The sequence below is a fragment of the Nerophis ophidion genome, unplaced genomic scaffold, assembly GCF_033978795.1.
Source record: "Nerophis ophidion isolate RoL-2023_Sa unplaced genomic scaffold, RoL_Noph_v1.0 HiC_scaffold_30, whole genome shotgun sequence".
NCBI classification, from domain to species: domain Eukaryota; kingdom Metazoa; phylum Chordata; class Actinopteri; order Syngnathiformes; family Syngnathidae; genus Nerophis; species Nerophis ophidion.
Window position 1 is genome coordinate 3413677 of NW_026906952.1, and position 19910 is coordinate 3433586.

The window sequence follows — 19910 nt, forward strand, 5'->3', positions numbered from 1 at the left end:
TACAATTATAAAAGCTTTTTTTTTTTTTTTTTAAATCTACTGCTCTGCTAGCATGTCAGCAGACTGGGGTAGATCCTGCTGAAATCTATGTATTGAATGAATACACAATCCTTTTGAATTGGAAAAATATTGTTGTGAATTGAGAATCGCGTTGAATAGAAATAATTGAATTGCGACCCTAAGAATCGAGATTGAATCGTGGGACACCCAAAGATTCGCAGCCCTATTTATTAGTATATGTCCTATACAAAGTCAATGTCCTTTTGGTTTATTTTGCGGACTGCGCGGTAGGTAGAGTGACCGTGCCAGCAACCTGTGGATTCCTCCAATCCACTTTATTTACCATATATAGCACATTTAAACAAAATGTTTCCAAAGTGCGGCACAACAATATTACAAACAACATTCGAATACTATCTTAAGCTCCACCAATGACTGAATAAAAATAAAAATTAATAATATATACATAGAATAGAATGTACTTTATTGATCCTTGGGGGAAATTCAACACCACAGTTCGCTCACAATTATTTATATATATATATATATATATATATATATATATATATATATATATATATATATATATATATATATATTATCATAGTTTGTGAGCAAACTGTGGTGTTGAATATCCCCCAAGGATCAATAAAGTACATTCTATTCTATGTATATATTTTCCCACTAAAGGAATAAATGTTTTGCTATGTCCTCATAGCAATTTGTGTTTTGTGGTAGTGTGCTTACAATTATGCTTCATAAAACTTTCTGAATTGTAAACTTAAAGGATTATATTTTTTGACCACACAACTCACGTAGTGTTAAAAGCCAAAGAATAAAAATGGGTCTTAAGACGAGACTTAAAACACTCCACATCGGGAGCAGTTTGAGTATGGAGGGGCACAGTGTTCCACAGCTTAGGGCCGACCACAGAGAAGGTCCTGTCTCCCCTACTTTTAATTCCTGGTTCAATTCCTTCTAGTGACCTCGTCCTGTACGTTGTGTCCTTGAGCAAGACGTTTCACTCTTGTTCCTGACGGTCGTCGACAAGGCTAATGTTGGTTTGGCGTTGGTAGTCTGAGGCCAATGTTCAAGTACCAATAATTGTCACACACTAGGTGTGGCAAAATTATCTGCATTTGACTCATCTCCCTGGATCACTTCCTGGGAGGTGAGGGGAGCAGTGAGCAGCAGCAGCGGTGGCTGAGCTCGGGAATACATTTCGGTGATTAAACCCCCAATTACAAGCCTTGATTCTGAGTGCCAAGCAGGGAGGTAATGGCTCCCATTTTTATAGTCTTTGGTATGACTCAGGCGGGGTTTGAACTCAAAACCTACCCATCTCAGGGCGGACTAATTGGTTTGGCGTTGGTCGTGTGCGACGCCAATGTAGTGTTTTATGCTCTTTTACAGGCCCGACATGTATGTATTGTTTATGCTCGTATACAGGCCCGGCCTGTATGTATTATTCATGGTCATTTACAGGCCCGGCATGTATGTATTATTGTTGGTCATTTACAGGCGCGGCATGTATGTATTATTCATGGTCATTTACATGCCCGACATGTATGTATTGTTTATGGTCATTTATAGGCCCCGGCATGAATGAATGTGTGTATTGTTTATGCTCATTTACATGCTTGACATGTATTGTTGATGCTCATTGACAGGCTTGACATGTTTGTATGTCATGTCAAGCATGTCAATAAGCATTAACAACACATACATGCATGTGGAGCTTGTCAATGAGCATTAACGATACATACATTCATACGTGTGGAGCATGTCAATGAGCATTAACAATACATACGTGTGGAACATGTCAATGAGCATTTATAATACATACGTGTGGAGCATGTCAATGAGCATTAACAATACATAGGCTCCATATGTATATGTTTTGGAGTGTTTATTTTTGTCCTGAGATAAAGATAAATTTCATGAAGGCATCTCGTGAATGTCAACATAGATAGATAGTACCTTATTGTTTCCTTCAGGAAAATTAAAATTCCAGCAGCAGTGTACAGAGTTGAGATCAATTTAAATAAAAGTAAATAATGGGGGTTTAAATGGAAACACAATAGAGAATTACAATAAGAATAAAAAATAAAAAGCAACAATGGGAAAAAAAAAATATATATATATATAACAGTAAAATAAGAATATAACAAGACAAAGTAGGCAGTAGTGACCATGTTATGAAAACGTATTGCACATGACCAAAGTAGGGTTAGAGAAAGACAGAAGGGTGGGCGTAGCATTTTCATTTTGTGATGTTAAGTTGGTCCTTGGATGAGGTGGTGACTTGTCCAGGGTGTTCTCATGGTTTTTGTTAACTACAAGGTCAATTTTGGGGGGGAAGGGGAGCCTGGTCATCTACAATACAAGGTAAATATGTATTTTATTCGTCAGACTCCCCTTCCCCCCCAAAATTGACCTTATAGTTAAAAACCATGAGGACACAAAATACATATCGACCTTGTATTGTAGATATCAAACCATGAGGAAACAAAAACAGTGACACAAGTTAAATACATACTGACCTTGTAGTTAAAAACCTTGACAAATAAAATACAAATTTACCTTGCACTGTAGATGAACAGACTCCTTAAAATTGACCTTGTAGATAACAAAAACCATGACAAATTAAATACATTTTGACGTTGTATTGTAGATGACTAGACCCCCAAAATTGACCTTGAAGATTAAAAAAAAAAAAAAAAAAAAAAATATATATATATATATATATATATATATATATATATATATATATATATATATATATATATATATATATATATATATATATATATATATATATATATATATATATATATATATATATATATATATATATATATATATATATATATATATATATATATATATATATATATATATATACACATGGACCTTGTATTGTAGACCAGACTCCACAAAATTGACCTTGAAGAAAAAAAAAAAAATTAGTTATTTTCAATTATTGCACCCACACAAGGAACCATTACATCAGCCTGGGGTGCATCCTGAGTAGAGAAACAAAAAAAAAAACAAGGACAGAAAGGAATTTAGAACACACATTTAAGACACACGAACACAAATCAAGTCATTTGCGGCAAAGAGGTGAGTTTTAAGCTGTGCTCTAAAAGTGTCCAGAGTGGTGGCGGACTTGACTTTCAGGGGGAGCGTATTCCATAGGCCAGGTACCATCATTGAAAATGCACGGTCTCTCTTTGTCACTTGGTTTGACTGTGGGACCTTCAAGGTCATCTGGTTGTCAGATCTGAGGCAACAAGCAAGCCTGGAGCTGATAGGTTGGTCCAGGAGATGTTTGATGTAAGCTGGGGCAAGACCACGGAGCGCTTTGAAGACATACGTAAGGATCTTAAATTTCACTCTGCTTCACCAGGAGCCAGTGAAGGGAGGAGAGGATGGGAGAAATGTGTTCCCTCATTTTTGTTCCTGTCACCAGCATTTTGTACCAACTGCATGCTATATATGGTCTTGTCAGTGACCCCAGCATAGAGGGCATTCCATTAGTCCAGTCTGCAGAAGATGAGCATTAACACGACCCTCCGGAAGTCACTGGGGGAGAGGACGGACTTGATCTTGGCTATTGTGCACAGTTGGGGGGTTGGAGTTCCCGAACAGAAGAATTTCACTCTGTCATTGAGCTGCAGGAAGTTTTGACATCCACTCTTTTATGTCCTGCAAGCAGTCCTTCAAATGGTCCAGTCCAGCTGTATCGTCTGTCTTGAGTGGAAGATAGATTTAGTATCATCAGTGTAGAAATGAAAGGAAATTTTATGGCGACGAATGACTTGGCTGAGGAAGAGCATGTAGATGGAGAACAGGATGGAACCCAGTATTGAGCTCTAGGGAACCCACAGGTGAAGTTAGCACAGCGGGAGGAATGTTTGGCTCTGTTCACAGAGAAGGTTCCGTTGTTGAGGACGTAAACCAGCACAGGGCTATGTTAGTGATGCCAACCTCTTATTTCCCCAGATACACAATACATGCAACATTGGCCGGCCGGCCACACACACAAGCAGCAACTATCACCCCCCCGCCTCGGGTGAAGGTAATGTAACTATTGTAAACCAGACTTTCAAACCAAGGATGGCACAACATTTATTTAAACCCCTAAATGTCAAAAGATGAACAACAACAACAAGAAAGCCAGCACAAACATCTCTGCAGATGTTTGGTGATGCATGGAGAGCTAAGAACCTTTTGTAAATACATCTTACATAAAGTATCACAAGTGCAAAAATATTCACAGCGTACTTTTCAGCTTGGAGATCACAACTTTGAAATGTCCCAACACCCAGCTTTTGACAACCATAGTTGGGCCAAATCAGTGAGAGCAGGTGTGTTCACCTGTAACAAACACTCAGCCCCACCTTCATTCATCCATCCATTTCCTACCACTTATTTCCTTTGGGGTCACGGATACCTATCTCAGCTACAATCAGGCCGGAAGGCGGTGTACACCCTGGACAAGTCACCACCTCATCACAGGACCAACTTAACATCACAAAATGAAAATGCTACGCCCACCCTTCTTTCTTTCTTTCTCTAACCCTAACCCTACTTTGGTCATGTGCATTACGTTTTCATAACATGGTCACTACTGCCTACTTTGTCTTGTTATATTCTTATTTTACTGTTATATATATATATATTTTTCCCCCCCCCATTGTTGCTTTTTATTTTTTATTCTTATTGTAATATTTCTCTATTGTGTTTCCATTTAAACCCCCATTATTTACTTTTATTTAAATTGATCTCAACTCTGTACACTGCTGATGGAATTTTAATTTTCCTGAAGGAATCAATAAAGTACTATCTATCTATGTTGACATTCACAAGATGCCTTCATGAAATTTATCTTTATCTCAGGACAAAAATAAACACTCCAAAACATATACATATGGAGCCTATGTATTGTTAATGCTCATTGACATGCTCCACACGTATGTATTATAAATGCTCATTGACAAGCTCCACACGTATGTATTATAAATGCTCATTGACATGCTCCACACGTATGTATTATAAATGCTCATTGACAGGCTCCACACATGTATTAGAAATGCTCATTGACAGGCTCCACACATGTATTATAAATGCTCATTGACAAGCTCCACACGTATGTATTATAAATGCTCATTGACATGCTCCACACGTATGTATTATAAATGCTCATTGACATGCTCCACACGTATGTATCGTTAATGCTCATTGACAAGCTCCACATGCATGTATGTGTTGTTAATGCTTATTGACATGCTTGACATGACATACAAACATGTCAAGCCTGTCAATGAGCATCAACAATACATGTCAAGCATGTAAATGAGCATAAACAATACACACATTCATTCATGCCGGGGCCTATAAATGACCATAAACAATACATACATGTCGGGCATGTAAATGACCATAAACAATACATACATGTCGGGCATGTAAATGACCATAAACAATACATACATGTCGGGCCTGTAAATGACCATGAATAATACATACATGCCGGGCCTGTATACGAGCATAAACAATACATACATGTCAGGCCTGTAAAAGAGCATAAAACACTACATACATAAACATTGGCGTCGCACACGACCAACGCCAAACCAATTAGTCCGCCCTGAGATGGGTAGGTTTTGAGTTCAAACCCCGCCTGAGTCATACCAAAGACTATAAAAATAGGAGCCATTACCTCCCTGCTTGGCACTCAGAATCAAGGGTTGTAATTGGGGGTTTAATCACCGAAATTTATTCCCGAGCTCAGCCACCACTGCTGCTCACTGCTCCCCTCACCTCCCAGGAAGTGATCCAGGGTGATGAGTCAAATGCAGATAATTTTGCCACACCTAGTGTGTGACAATTATCTGTACTTGAACATTGGCCTCAGACTACCAACGCCAAACCAACATTAGCCTTGTCGACGACCGTCAGGAACAAGAGTGAAACGTCTTGCTCAAGGACACAACGTACAAGACGAGGTCAATAGAAGGTGGGAATTGAACCAGGAATTAAAACTAGGAGAGACAGGACCTTCTCTGTGGTCGGCCCTAAGCTGTGGAACACTGTGCCCCTCCATACTCAAACTGCTCCCGATGTGGAGTGTTTAAAGTCTCGTCTTAAGACCCATTTTTATTCTTTGGCTTTTAACACTACGTGAGTTGTGTGGTCAAAAAATATAATCCTTTAAGTTTACAATTCAGAAAGTTTTATGAAGCATAATTGTAAGCACACTACCACAAAACACAAATTGCTAGCCTCCAATGTTATGAACATTTTTTACAGTTGCATTGTATTGAAAATGAGGACATAGCAAAACATTTATTCCTTTAGTGGGAAAATACATACATAGAATAGAATGTACTTTATTGATCCTTGGGGGATATTCAACACCACAGTTCGCTCACAAACTATGATGATAATATTATATATATATATATATATAATATATATATCATTGTGAGCGAACTGTGGTGTTGAATTTCCCCCAAGGATCAATAAAGTACATTCTATTCTATGTATATATTTATTATTATTAATTTTTATTTTTATTTAGTCATTGGTGGAGCTTAAGATAGTATTCGAATGTTGTTTGTAATATTGTTGTGCCGCACTTTGGAAACATTTTGTTTAAACGTGCTATATACGGTAAATAAAGTGGATTGGAGGAATCCACTGGTTGCTGGCACGGTCACTCTACCAACCACGCAGTCCACAAAATAAACCAAAAAAATATTGACTTTGTATAGGACATACAGTATACTAATAAATAGGGCTGCGAATCTTTGGGTGTCCCACGATTAGATATCGATTCTTGGGGTCGCAATTTGATTATAATTCGATTTTTTCTATTCAACGCGATTCTCAATTCACAACAATATTTTCCCAATTGAAAAGGATTGTGTATTCATTCAATACATAGATTTCAGCAGGATCTACCCCAGTTTGCTGACATGCTAGCAGAGTAGTAGATGTTTTTTTAAAAGCTTTTATAATTGTAAAGGACAATGTTTTATCAACTGATTGCAATAATGTAAATTTGTTTGAACTGTTAAACGTACCAAAAATATGACTTATTTTATCTTTGTGAAAACATTGGACACAGTGTGTTGTCCAGCTTATGAGATGCCATGCAAGTGTAAGCCACTGTGACACTATTGTTTTTTATTATTTTTATAAATGTCTAATGATAATGTCAATGAGGGATTTTTAATCACTATGCTGAAATCATAACGAATATTGATACTGTTAATCATTTTTGTTTCACTACTTTTGGTTTGTTCTGTGTGGTGTTTGTGTCTCCTCAATTGTTCTGTTTATTGCAGTTCTGAGTGTTGCTGGCTCAGCTTTGGAATTAGATTGCATTGTTATGGTGTTGCTGTGCAGTGGTTTGTTGGGTTGATTAATTAAAAAAATATATATTTTTTATTTTTTTTGTCGATTTTTCTTAAAATGAGAATTGATTCTGAATCGCACAATATGAGAATCGTGATTCTAATTCAAATTGATTTTTTCCCCACACCCCTACTAATAAATATTAAAATCTATAAAGCGCACACACACACCAAAAAGCAGCAACTATCACACCCCGCCTTGGGTGAAGGTCATGTAAGCATTGTAAACTGGACTTTCAAACCAAGGACGGCAAAACATGCAGTTTAACACTTTAACATTTATTTAAACACCAAAATGTCAAAGGTGAACAACAACAACAACAACAACAAGAAGAAAGCCAGCACCAACATCTCTGCAGATGTTTGGTGATGCATGGAGAGCTGACAACTTTATGTAAATACACCTTAAACAAAGCTTCACAAGTGTAAAAGTATTCACAGCGGACTTTTGAGCTTGGGGATCCAACTTTGAAATGTCCTAAACACCCAGCTTTTGACAACCATAGTTGGACCAAATCAGTGAGGGCAGGTGTGTTCACCTGTAGCAAACACTAATCAGTGAGGGCAGGTGTGTTCACCTGTAGCAAACACTCAGCCACACCTTGACTCTCTTAGCCAGCAGTTGAGAGCCATGGTGACTGACAGCTTGTCAGCAACTAAATGTGTCTTGTTTCTACATGTTGTGTTCCTAACACATGTGCATGTTTGCCACTAAATGTGTGTTTCTACATGTTGTGTTCCTAACACATGTGCATTTCTACATGTTGTGTTCCTAACACATGTGCATGTTTGTCCCTGACTAATAAATGTGTTTTGTTTCTACATGTGTTCCTAACACATGTGCATGTTTGTCACTAAATGTGTGTTTCTACATGTTGTGTTCCTAACACATGTGCATGTTTGTCACTAAATGTGTTTTGTTTCTACATGTTGTGTTCCTAACATGTGCATGTTTGTCACTAAATGTGTGTTTCTACATGTTGTGTTCCTAACACATGTGCATGTGCAGTGCGAATCAAACAATTTTCAAGTAGCAATAAAGCACACGGTAGAAGCATCAAGACAAACAATAGAACGCCAGTGTAAAAGAGCAAAGTATTACTCACTGCGAATAAAACCCGTCCGATCCACATCCGTCAAAAAAAGAATAATGATGAAGCAGTGAAGGAGGGACTCAGGTGGAACTAAATACAACTAATTAAACGAGGAACAGGTGTGCAGACACGGAGCAGAGAGTAAAGGTGCCACAAAAGACAGAGAGCAAACAGGAAACAGTGAGAAAATAAGAGCAGCAGGACAGGAAGTGATTTCAAAGACAGGAAAAGCAAACATGAGCAAAGTGTCAGTAGCACTTCTGACACATCTATATATATATTAGACCAGGGTCTCAGACACGCCAGATCTTATTTTGCGGCTCCCACGCTAATATGAAAGTTGAATGTTAGTGAGAGTTTGATGTGAATGGTGCTTGACAGCGTTGTGGGCGGAGCTGAAGGAATCCACCAATCACGGTGTGCTATATGGCTCTCAACAGTGACGTCACTTGTGTGACGCAGGCAGAGAAAGGTTTGAAATAAAGTTGAAAACGATGATGCTGTGTTCCAAATTTAAGTTATTTGATTAATCTGAATGAGCCTATGGCTTTGTACTTTGTTTATTATGTATTAATTTCTTTGTATTCTATTTTTGTTATTTTGAATTTACAACGCCCTGGCGCTGTTTGGACTGTTTTTTATAATGTTTTGTAATGTTTTATATTGTTGTTGGACTTACTGTTTGTAATTGTGGAAATGTATAAATAAAAAAATAAAAGGTTTGAAATAAAGTTGAAAAAAATGACACTGTGTTCCAAATTTAAGTTATTTAATAAATCTGAATGAGCCTATGGCTTAATTAATTTGCACTTGGTTATTATATATATATATATTTTTTTTGTATTCTATTTTTGTTACTTTGAATTTACAACCCCCTGGCGTGGTTTGGACTGTTTTAATATTTTTTGTAATGTTTTATACTGTTTTTGGACTATTTTGATTATTGTTTCTCATCTGTTTGTTATTGTTGGAATTTGTAAATAAACATTTAAAAAAAAAAAAGTTTGAAATAAAGTGGTCCTTGTGTAAAACTAGAGCCTGTGTCTTTGTTATTGTAAGCGAGAGTTTATATATGTCGCCTATACTGTATAAAAGTACAAAATAACAAAGAGGGAGGCTGCAGTTTTACACTTTATTTAGAACCACTTTATTTACTTTCTTTCAAAAACCTCCGCTCCACTCAACCTGTCAGCACTTCCGCTCCTCGGGCCTTCAAAATAAGACTCCAAGGCATACACTGTAGAAGAGCTTCTAACAGGAACTTAACATCACAAAGAGGCAAGGCCATAAAAATAGGTTACATACCTCCCCTCCGACAAAAAGAAACGTCCTCCTTTCAACACAATAACAGGATAAGTGCAAAAACAATACAGGCAGTTAAAACAAAAACAAAAACATATTAACCTGTCCCCCCAAATATACAGAGCCTCACAACACACAAAACAACAACAAAAAAATGTAACATATGGTTTATATATGTCGCCTATACTGTATAAAACCACAAAATAATGCAACCTATTTTATGGGCTTGCCTCTTTGTGATGTTAAGTACCTGTTATAAGCTGTTGTACAGTATTTGCCTCGCGCTCTTATTTTGAAGTCGCTGAGAGCAGAAGTGGTAAGAGGTTGAGTGGAGCGGAGGTTTTTGAAAGAAAGGAAATAAAGTGGTCCTCGTGTAAAACTGGAGCCTCCCTCGGTGTTTGTTATTTTGTACTTTTATACAGTATAGGCGACATAAATAAACATCTCCGCTCCACTCATCGTGTCACCACTTCCGCTCTTAGGGCCTTCAAAGTAAGAGCTCAAGGCATATAATGTATAACAGCTTTTACCAGGAACTTCATTCATCCATCCATTTTCTACCGCTTATTCCCTTTGGGGTCGCGGGGGGTGCTGGTGCCTATCTCAGCTACAATCAGGCGGAAGGCGGGGTACACCCTGGACAAGTGGCCCCCTCATCACAGGGCCAACTTAACATCACAAAATGAAAGAGGCTCCGCCCCCCTTCCTTCTTTCTTGGTGGCCACGCCTACTTTGGTCATGTTGACATTGATAAGGAGTCTTCATGAAGTTGATCTTCATCTCGGGACAAAAGTAAAGACTTCAAGTACTGCATCATCTCTTCCTTTACTAGTACTTGACAAAGTCACTTGGAAGTAGGAGTACATCAAAGTACAACACAAGTACTTTGCTGAAAATAACACTCATTATTAAATTGCAGTACATTCACCCATTTGTTACGTAACGTTAAAGGACAACATGTAAATTAAACATACATTTAGTGATAACATTCTCTTTTCATTTCATATCAACATTTATTTACATTCAGATATTTAATGGTCACACATTCTGTTACTTATTACTTTTATTTTTATTTATTCTTTGAAATGAAGCATTCATTCATGTATTATTCTCAACATGCATATACAAGTATTCCTTTGTTTTTATTGTACACAGAAGTCATTTTCTACCCTCAAGTACTTATTACTATGATTACTGTTAATAAGTGAAGGGAAAGCAGGTGCCTTGCCCAAGGACACATCGGCACTGACTCGGATGGCAGAAGCGGGGATCGAACCTGGAACCCTTGAGTTACTCCACCACCTGATCCACGCTATGACTTTCCCCATTAGCGTAGTGTTACTATTATTACTAGTATTACTATTCAAATGTGTTTTTTCTTCAATCTTCATCTTGGGAGTTCTTGTCCTGCAGTGAAAATACAAAGAAAAAGGAACAAAAAAAATTCACCTTGTTTGTTATTTGTCAACCAAAGCAAAGAAAAAAAGTTATTTTTGTTGGTGTAATAATAAAAAGAAGACTATTTTTTAAATTATTTTTTTATCAAAAACAGTCAGAAACTCATTTTAATTCGGAGACAAAAGTGCTGACTGGACGACAGACTTTTAAAACTACCAAATACAAATAGAAGACCAACATTCTTTACAGTTTTTCTTTTTGTTCAGTGGCGTGAAAGTAAACCATGTAACAACGTGGACTGGAGAACTACCAAAGTACAGTAGTACTACTAAAGAGAGACAATATATATATATATATATATATATATATATATATATATATATATATATATATATATATACACACATATATATACGAGGTACACCCCTTTGTCCACAACTGCGTGAGCAAATAGTCAAACAGTTTAAAAACAACGTTTCTCAAAGTGCAATTGCAAGAAATTTAGGGATTTCAACTTCTACAGTCAATAATATCATCAAAAGGTTCAGAGAATCTGGAGAAATCACTCCACGTAAGCGGCATGGCCAGAAACCAACATTGAATGACCATGACCTTCCATCCCTCAGACGGCACTGTATCAAAAACCAACATCAATCTCTAAAGGATATCACCACATGGACTCAGGAAGACTTCAGAAAACCACTGTCACTAAATACAGTTGGTCGCTACATTTATCAACAACATCCAGAAACGCTGCCGGCTTCTCTGGGCCCGAGATCATCTAAGATGGACTGATGCAAAGTGGAAAAGTGTTCTGTGGTCTGACGAGTCCACATTTCAAATTGTTTTTGGAAATATTCCAGATTGTGTCATCCGGACCAAAGGGGAAGCGAACCATCCAGACTGTTATTGATGCAAAGTGTAAAAGCCAGCATGTGTGATGGTATGGGGGTGCATTAGTGCCCGAGGCATGGGTAACTTACACATCTGTGAAGGCACCATTAATGCTGAAAGGTACATACAAGTTTTGGAACAACATATGCTGCCATCTAAGTGCCATCTTTTTCATGGACGCCCCTGCTTATTTCAGCAAGACAATGCCAAGCCACATTCAGCATGTGTTACAACAGCGTGGCTTCGTAGTAAAAGAGTGCGGGTACTTTCCTGGCCCGCCTGCAGTCCAGACCTGTCTCCCATGGAAAATGTGTGGCGCATTATGAAGCATAAAATACAACAGCGGAGACCCCGGACTGTTGAAGGACTGAAGCTCTACATAAAACAAGAATGGGAAAGAATTCCACTTTCGAAGCTTCAACAATTATTTTCCTCAGTTCCCAAACGTTTATTGAGTGTTGTTAAAAGAAAAGGTGATGTAACAGAGCGGTGAACATGCCCTTTCCCAACTACTTTGGCACATGTTGCAGCCATAAAATTCTAAGTTAATTATTATTTGCAAAAAAAAAAAGTTTATGAGTTTGAACATCAAATATGTTGTCTTTGTAGCATATTCAACTGAATATGGGTTTAAAAGGATTTGCTCTATTGATAACCTCACTAACAACTTTAACGACGGCCTGCGCCAAACCATTGATAATATAGCACCGCTAAAGTTAAAAAAGGCTCCAAAAAGGCGTACGCCATGGTTTACAGAAGAAACTAAAGCTCAGAAATGATTATGTAGAAAGCTGGAACACAAATGGCGCGCGACTAAACTTGAGGTGCACCATCAAGCATGGAGTGATAGTTTAATAACTTATAAACGCATGCTTACCTTAGCTAAAACTAAATATTACTCAAATCTCATCCGCCTTAATAAAAACGATCCATCATTTTTGTTTAGTACAGTAGCATCGCTAACCCAACAAGGGACCCCTTCCAGTAGCTCCACCCACTCGGCAGATGACTTTATGCCCACATATGTGGTCCTCTCCAAGGTTTCTCATAGTCATCATGGTCGACGTCCCACTGGGGTGAGTTTTTCCTTGCCCTTATATGGGCCCTACCGAGGATGTCGTTGTGGTTTGTGCAGCCCTTTGAGGCACTTGTGGTTTAGGGCTGTATAAAAAAACATTGATTGATGGATTGATTGACGTACCACAGTGTATGTACACAAACCACAGTGTATGTACACAAACCACATTGTATGTACACAAACCACAGTGTATGTACACAAACCACAGTGTATGTACACAAACCACAGTGTATGTACACAAACCACAGTGTATGTACACAAACCACAGTGTATGTACACAAACCACATTGTATGTACACAAACCACATTGTATGTACACAAACCACAGTGTATTTACACAAACCACAGTGTATGTACACAAACCACAGTGTATGTACACAAACCACAGTGTATGTACACAAACCACAGTGTATGTACACAAAACACAGTGTATGTACACAAACCACAGTGTATGTACACAAACCACAGTGTATGTACACAAACCACATTGTATGTACACAAACCACATTGTATGTACACAAACCACAGTGTATTTACACAAACCACAGTGTATGTACACAAACCACAGTGTATGTACACAAACCACAGTGTATGTACACAAACCACAGTGTATGTACACAAACCACAGTGTATGTACACAAACCACAGTGTATGTACACAAACCACAGTGTATGTACACAAACCACAGTGTATTTACACAAACCACAGTGTATGTACACAAACCACAGTGTATGTACACAAACCACATTGTATGTACACAAACCACATTGTATGTACACAAACCACAGTGTATTTACACAAACCACAGTGTATGTACACAAACCACAGTGTATGTACACAAACCACAGTGTATGTACACAAACCACAGTGTATGTACACAAACCACATTGTATGTACACAAACCACAGTGTATGTACACAAACCACAGTGTATGTACACAAACCACAGTGTATGTACACAAACCACATTGTATGTACACATACCACAGTGTATGTACACAAAACACAGTGTATGTACACAAACCACATTGTATGTACACAAACCACAGTGTATGTACACAAAACACAGTGTATGTACACAAACCACAGTGTATGTACACAAACCACAGTGTATGTACACAAACCACAGTGTATGTACACTAACCACAGTGTATGTACACAAACCACAGTGTATGTACACAAACCACAGTGTATGTACACAAACCACAGTGTATGTAAACAAACCACATTGTATGTACACAAACCACAGTGTATGTACACAAACCACAGTGTATGTACACAAACCACATTGTATGTATACAAACCACAGTGTATATACACAAACCACAGTGTATGTACACAAACCACAGTGTATGTACACTAACCACAGTGTATGTACACAAACCACAGTGTATGTACACAAACCACAGTGTATATACACAAACCACAGTGTATGTACACAAACCACATTGTATGTACACAAACCACAGTGTATGTACACAAACCACAGTGTATGTACACAAACCACAGTGTATGTACACAAACCACAGTGTATGTACACAAACCACAGTGTATTTACACAAACCACAGTGTATGTACACAAACCACAGTGTATGTACACAAACCACATTGTATGTACACAAACCACAGTGTATGTACACTAACCACAGTGTATGTACACAAACCACAGTGTATGTACACAAAACACAGTGTATGTACACAAACCACAGTGTATGTACACAAACCACAGTGTATTTACACAAACCACAGTGTATGTAAACAAACCACAGTGTATGTACACTAACCACAGTGTATGTACACAAACCACAGTGTATGTACACAAACCACAGTGTATGTACACAAACCACAGTGTATGTAAACAAACCACATTGTATGTACACAAACCACAGTGTATGTACACAAACCACAGTGTATGTACACAAACCACAGTGTATGTACACAAACCACAGTGTATTTACACAAACCACAGTGTATGTAAACAAACCACAGTGTATGTACACAAACCACAGTGTATGTACACTAACCACAGTGTATGTACACAAACCACAGTGTATGTACACAAACCACAGTGTATGTACACAAACCACAGTGTATGTAAACAAACCACATTGTATGTACACAAACCACAGTGTATGTACACAAACCACAGTGTATGTACACAAACCACATTGTATGTACACAAACCACAGTGTATGTACACAAACCACAGTGTATGTACACAAACCACACTGTATATACACAAACCACAGTGTATGTACACAAACCACAATGTATGTACACAAACCACATTGTATGTACACAAACCACAGTGTATGTACACTAACCACAGTGTATGTACACAAACCACATTGTATGTACACAAACCACATTGTATGTACACAAACCACAGTGTATGTACACAAACCACAGTGTATGTACACAAACCACAGTGTATTTACACAAACCACAGTGTATGTAAACAAACCACAGTGTATGTACACTAACCACAGTGTATGTACACAAACCACAGTGTATGTACACAAACCACAGTGTATGTACACAAACCACAGTGTATGTAAACAAACCACATTGTATGTACACAAACCACAGTGTATGTACACAAACCACAGTGTATGTACACAAACCACATTGTATGTACACAAACCACAGTGTATATACACAAACCACAGTGTATATACACAAACCACAGTGTATGTACACTAACCACAGTGTATGTACACAAACCACAGTGTATGTACACAAACCACAGTGTATATACACAAACCACAGTGTATGTACACAAACCACAGTGTATGTACACAAACCACATTGTATGTACACAAACCACAGTGTATGTACACTAACCACAGTGTATGTACACAAACCACATTGTATGTACACAAACCACAGTGTATGTACACTAACCACAGTGTATGTACACAAACCACAGTGTATGTACACAAACCACAGTGTATGTACACTAACCACAGTGTATGTACACAAACCACATTGTATGTACACAAACCACAGTGTATGTACACTAACCACAGTGTATGTACACAAACCACATTGTATGTACACAAACCACAGTGTATGTACACTAACCACAGTGTATGTACACAAACCACAGTGTATGTACACAAACCACAGTGTATGTACACTAACCACAGTGTATGTACACAAACCACATTGTATGTACACAAACCACAGTGTATGTACACTAACCACAGTGTATGTACACTAACCACAGTGTATGTACACAAACCACAGTGTATGTACCACTAGTGGTACAAAACATGTATTTATCATGCATACACTAAATATGTATTATTCATACACTAAACATGTATTTAATAATCATATACTAAACACATATTTAATATTATACTAATTATATATGTAATATTCATACACTAAACATGTATTTAATATTTGTATACTAAACATGTATTTAATATGAATACACTGAACATGTATTTAATAATCATATACTAAACACATATTTAATATTCATATACTAATCATATTTTTTAATATACATACAGTAAACATGTATTTATTATTCTCTAAATAAGGCGCACTGGGAAACAATTAAATTTTTACCATGAATTGATTAACGTGGACCCCGACTTAAACAAGTTGAAAAACTTATTGAGGTGTTAGCATTTAGTGGTCAATTGTAGGGAATATGTACTGTACTGTGCAATCTACTAATACAAGTTTCAATCAATCAATTATTTGTGTGCAATTGCTGCAGAAGTCCACTGGAGGGCGCACATTCCCTCTTCATAAATCTGGTCATTCATACACTAAACAGGAATTGGATATTCATCCACCAAACATGTATTAGATAATTATACACTAAACATATATTTCACTTATACGCCAAACATGTATTTACTATTTATACACTAAACATGTATCTAATATTCATGCAGTAAACTGGTGTTTAATATTTATACACTAAACATGTATTTAATATTTATACACTAAACATGTATTTAATATTCATCCACCAAACATGTATTTAATATCAATACACTAAATATGTATTTAATAATTATACACTAAAAGTGTATTTATTATTCATACACTAAACATGTATTTAATATTTATACACTAAACATAGTTATTAATATTTATACACAAACTTATTTTTACTATTTGTACACTAAACATATATTTAATACTAATACACTAAACATATATTTAATACTAATACACTAAACATGTATTTAATATTCATACACTAAACATGTATAAAATAATTATACACTAAACATATTTTTAATTATACGCTAAACATGTATTTAACATTTATAAACTAAACATGTGTTTAATATTCATACACTTAACATGTATTTAATAATCATACAATAAACATTTATTTAATATTAATACACTAAACATGTATTTAATATTTATACACTAAACATGTATTTAATATTTATACACTAAATATGTATTTAATAATCATATAATAAACATATATTTAATTATGTACTAATCATTAGGGGTTCGGGGAAAAAATTGATTTGAATACGAATCGAATTTTTTACGTTGTACGATTCAGAATCGATTCTCATTTTTAAAAAATCGTTTTTTTGTTTTGTTTTTTATTTAACTTTTTTTTTTTTTTTAATCAATCCAACAAAACACTACACAGCAATACCATAACAATACAATCCAATTCCAAAAGCAAAGCTGAGCCAGCAACACTCAGAACTGCAATAAACAGAGCAATTGAGAGGAGACACAAACACCACACAGAACAAACCAAAAGTAGTGAAACAAAAATGATTAACAGTATCAATATTAGTTATGATTTCAGCATAGCAGTGATTGAAAATCCCTCATTGACATTATCATTAGACATTTATAATAATAATCAAAAAGAACAATAGTGTCACAGTGGCTTTGATTGATTGATTAATACTTGTATTAGTAGATTGCACAGTACAGTACATATTCCCTACAATTGACCACTAAATGGTAACACCCCAATAAGTTTTTCAACTTGTTTAAGTCGGTGTCCACGTTAATCAATTCATGGCTTACACTTGCATGGCATCTCATAAGCTGGACAACACACTGTGTCCAATGTTTTCACAAAGATAAAATAAGTCACATTTTTGCTTCCTTTAATAGTTAAAACAAATTGACATTATTGCAACCAGTTGATAAAACATCCTTTACAATTATAAAAGCTTTTTACAAAAATCTACTACTCTGCTAGCATGTCAGCAGACTGGTGTAGATCCTGCTGAAATCTATGTATTGAATGAACACAATTCTTTTTAATTGTAAAAATATCGTTTTTGACTCGAGAATTGAATCGAATTGAAAAAAATCAATATATAATCGAATTGTGACCCCAATAATCGATATTGAATCGAATCGTGGGACACCCAAAGATTCACAGCCCTACTAATCATATATTTAATATTCATACAGTAAACATGTATTTAATATTCATACACTAAATATGTATTTAATATTTATACACTAAACATGTATTTAATATTCATACACTAAACATGTATTTAATATTTATACACTAAATATGTATTTTATATGTATACACTAAACATGTATTTAATATTCATACACTAAACATGTATTTAATATTCATACACCAAACATGTATTTAATAATCATATACTAAATATATATTTAATTATATACTAATCATATATTTAATATTCGTACAGTAAACATTTATTTATTATTTATACACTAAAAATGTATTATTCATACACTAAACATATATATATATTTAATATACATACACTAAACATGTATTTAATATTTATACACTAAACATGTATTTAATATTAATACACTAAACATGTATTTAATATTTATACACTAAACATGTATTTAATAATCATATACTAAATATATATTTAATTATATACTAATCATATATTTAATGTTAATACACTGAACATGTATTTGATAATCATATACTAAACATGTATTTAATATGTATACACTAAACATGTATTTAATATTAATACACTGAACATGTATTTAATAATAATATAATAAACACATATTTAATTTTCATATACTAACCATGTTTTTTAATATTAATACAGTAAACATTTATTTATTATTCTCTAAAATAAGGCGCACTCTGAAATAATTTATTTGTGCGCAATTGCTGCAGAAGTCCACTGGAGGGCGCACATTCCGGCTTCATAAATCTGGTCATTCATACACTAAACAGGAATTTGATATTCATCCACCAAACATGTATTAAATAATTATACACTAAACATATATTTCATTTATACGCCAAACATGTATTTAATATTCATACACTAAACATGTATTTAATATTAATATACCAAACATGTATTTAATATTCATACACTAAACATCTGTTTAATATTTATACACTGAACATGTATTTAATATTAATACACTAAACATGTATTTAATATTAATACACTAAACATATTTATTATAAACTAATTATATATTAAATATTCATACAGTATACATGTATTTAATATTAAACATGTATTTAATATTAATACACTGAACATGTATTTAATAATCATATGCTAAACGTATATTTAATTATATATTAATCATATATTTAATATTCATACAGTAAACATGTATTATTCTCTAAATAAGGCACACTTGGAAGTAATGAATTTCTTTATGTGTGCAGTTGCAGCAGAAGTCCACAGGAGGGCGCACCTTCCCTCTGTATAACTCTGGTCCTCTT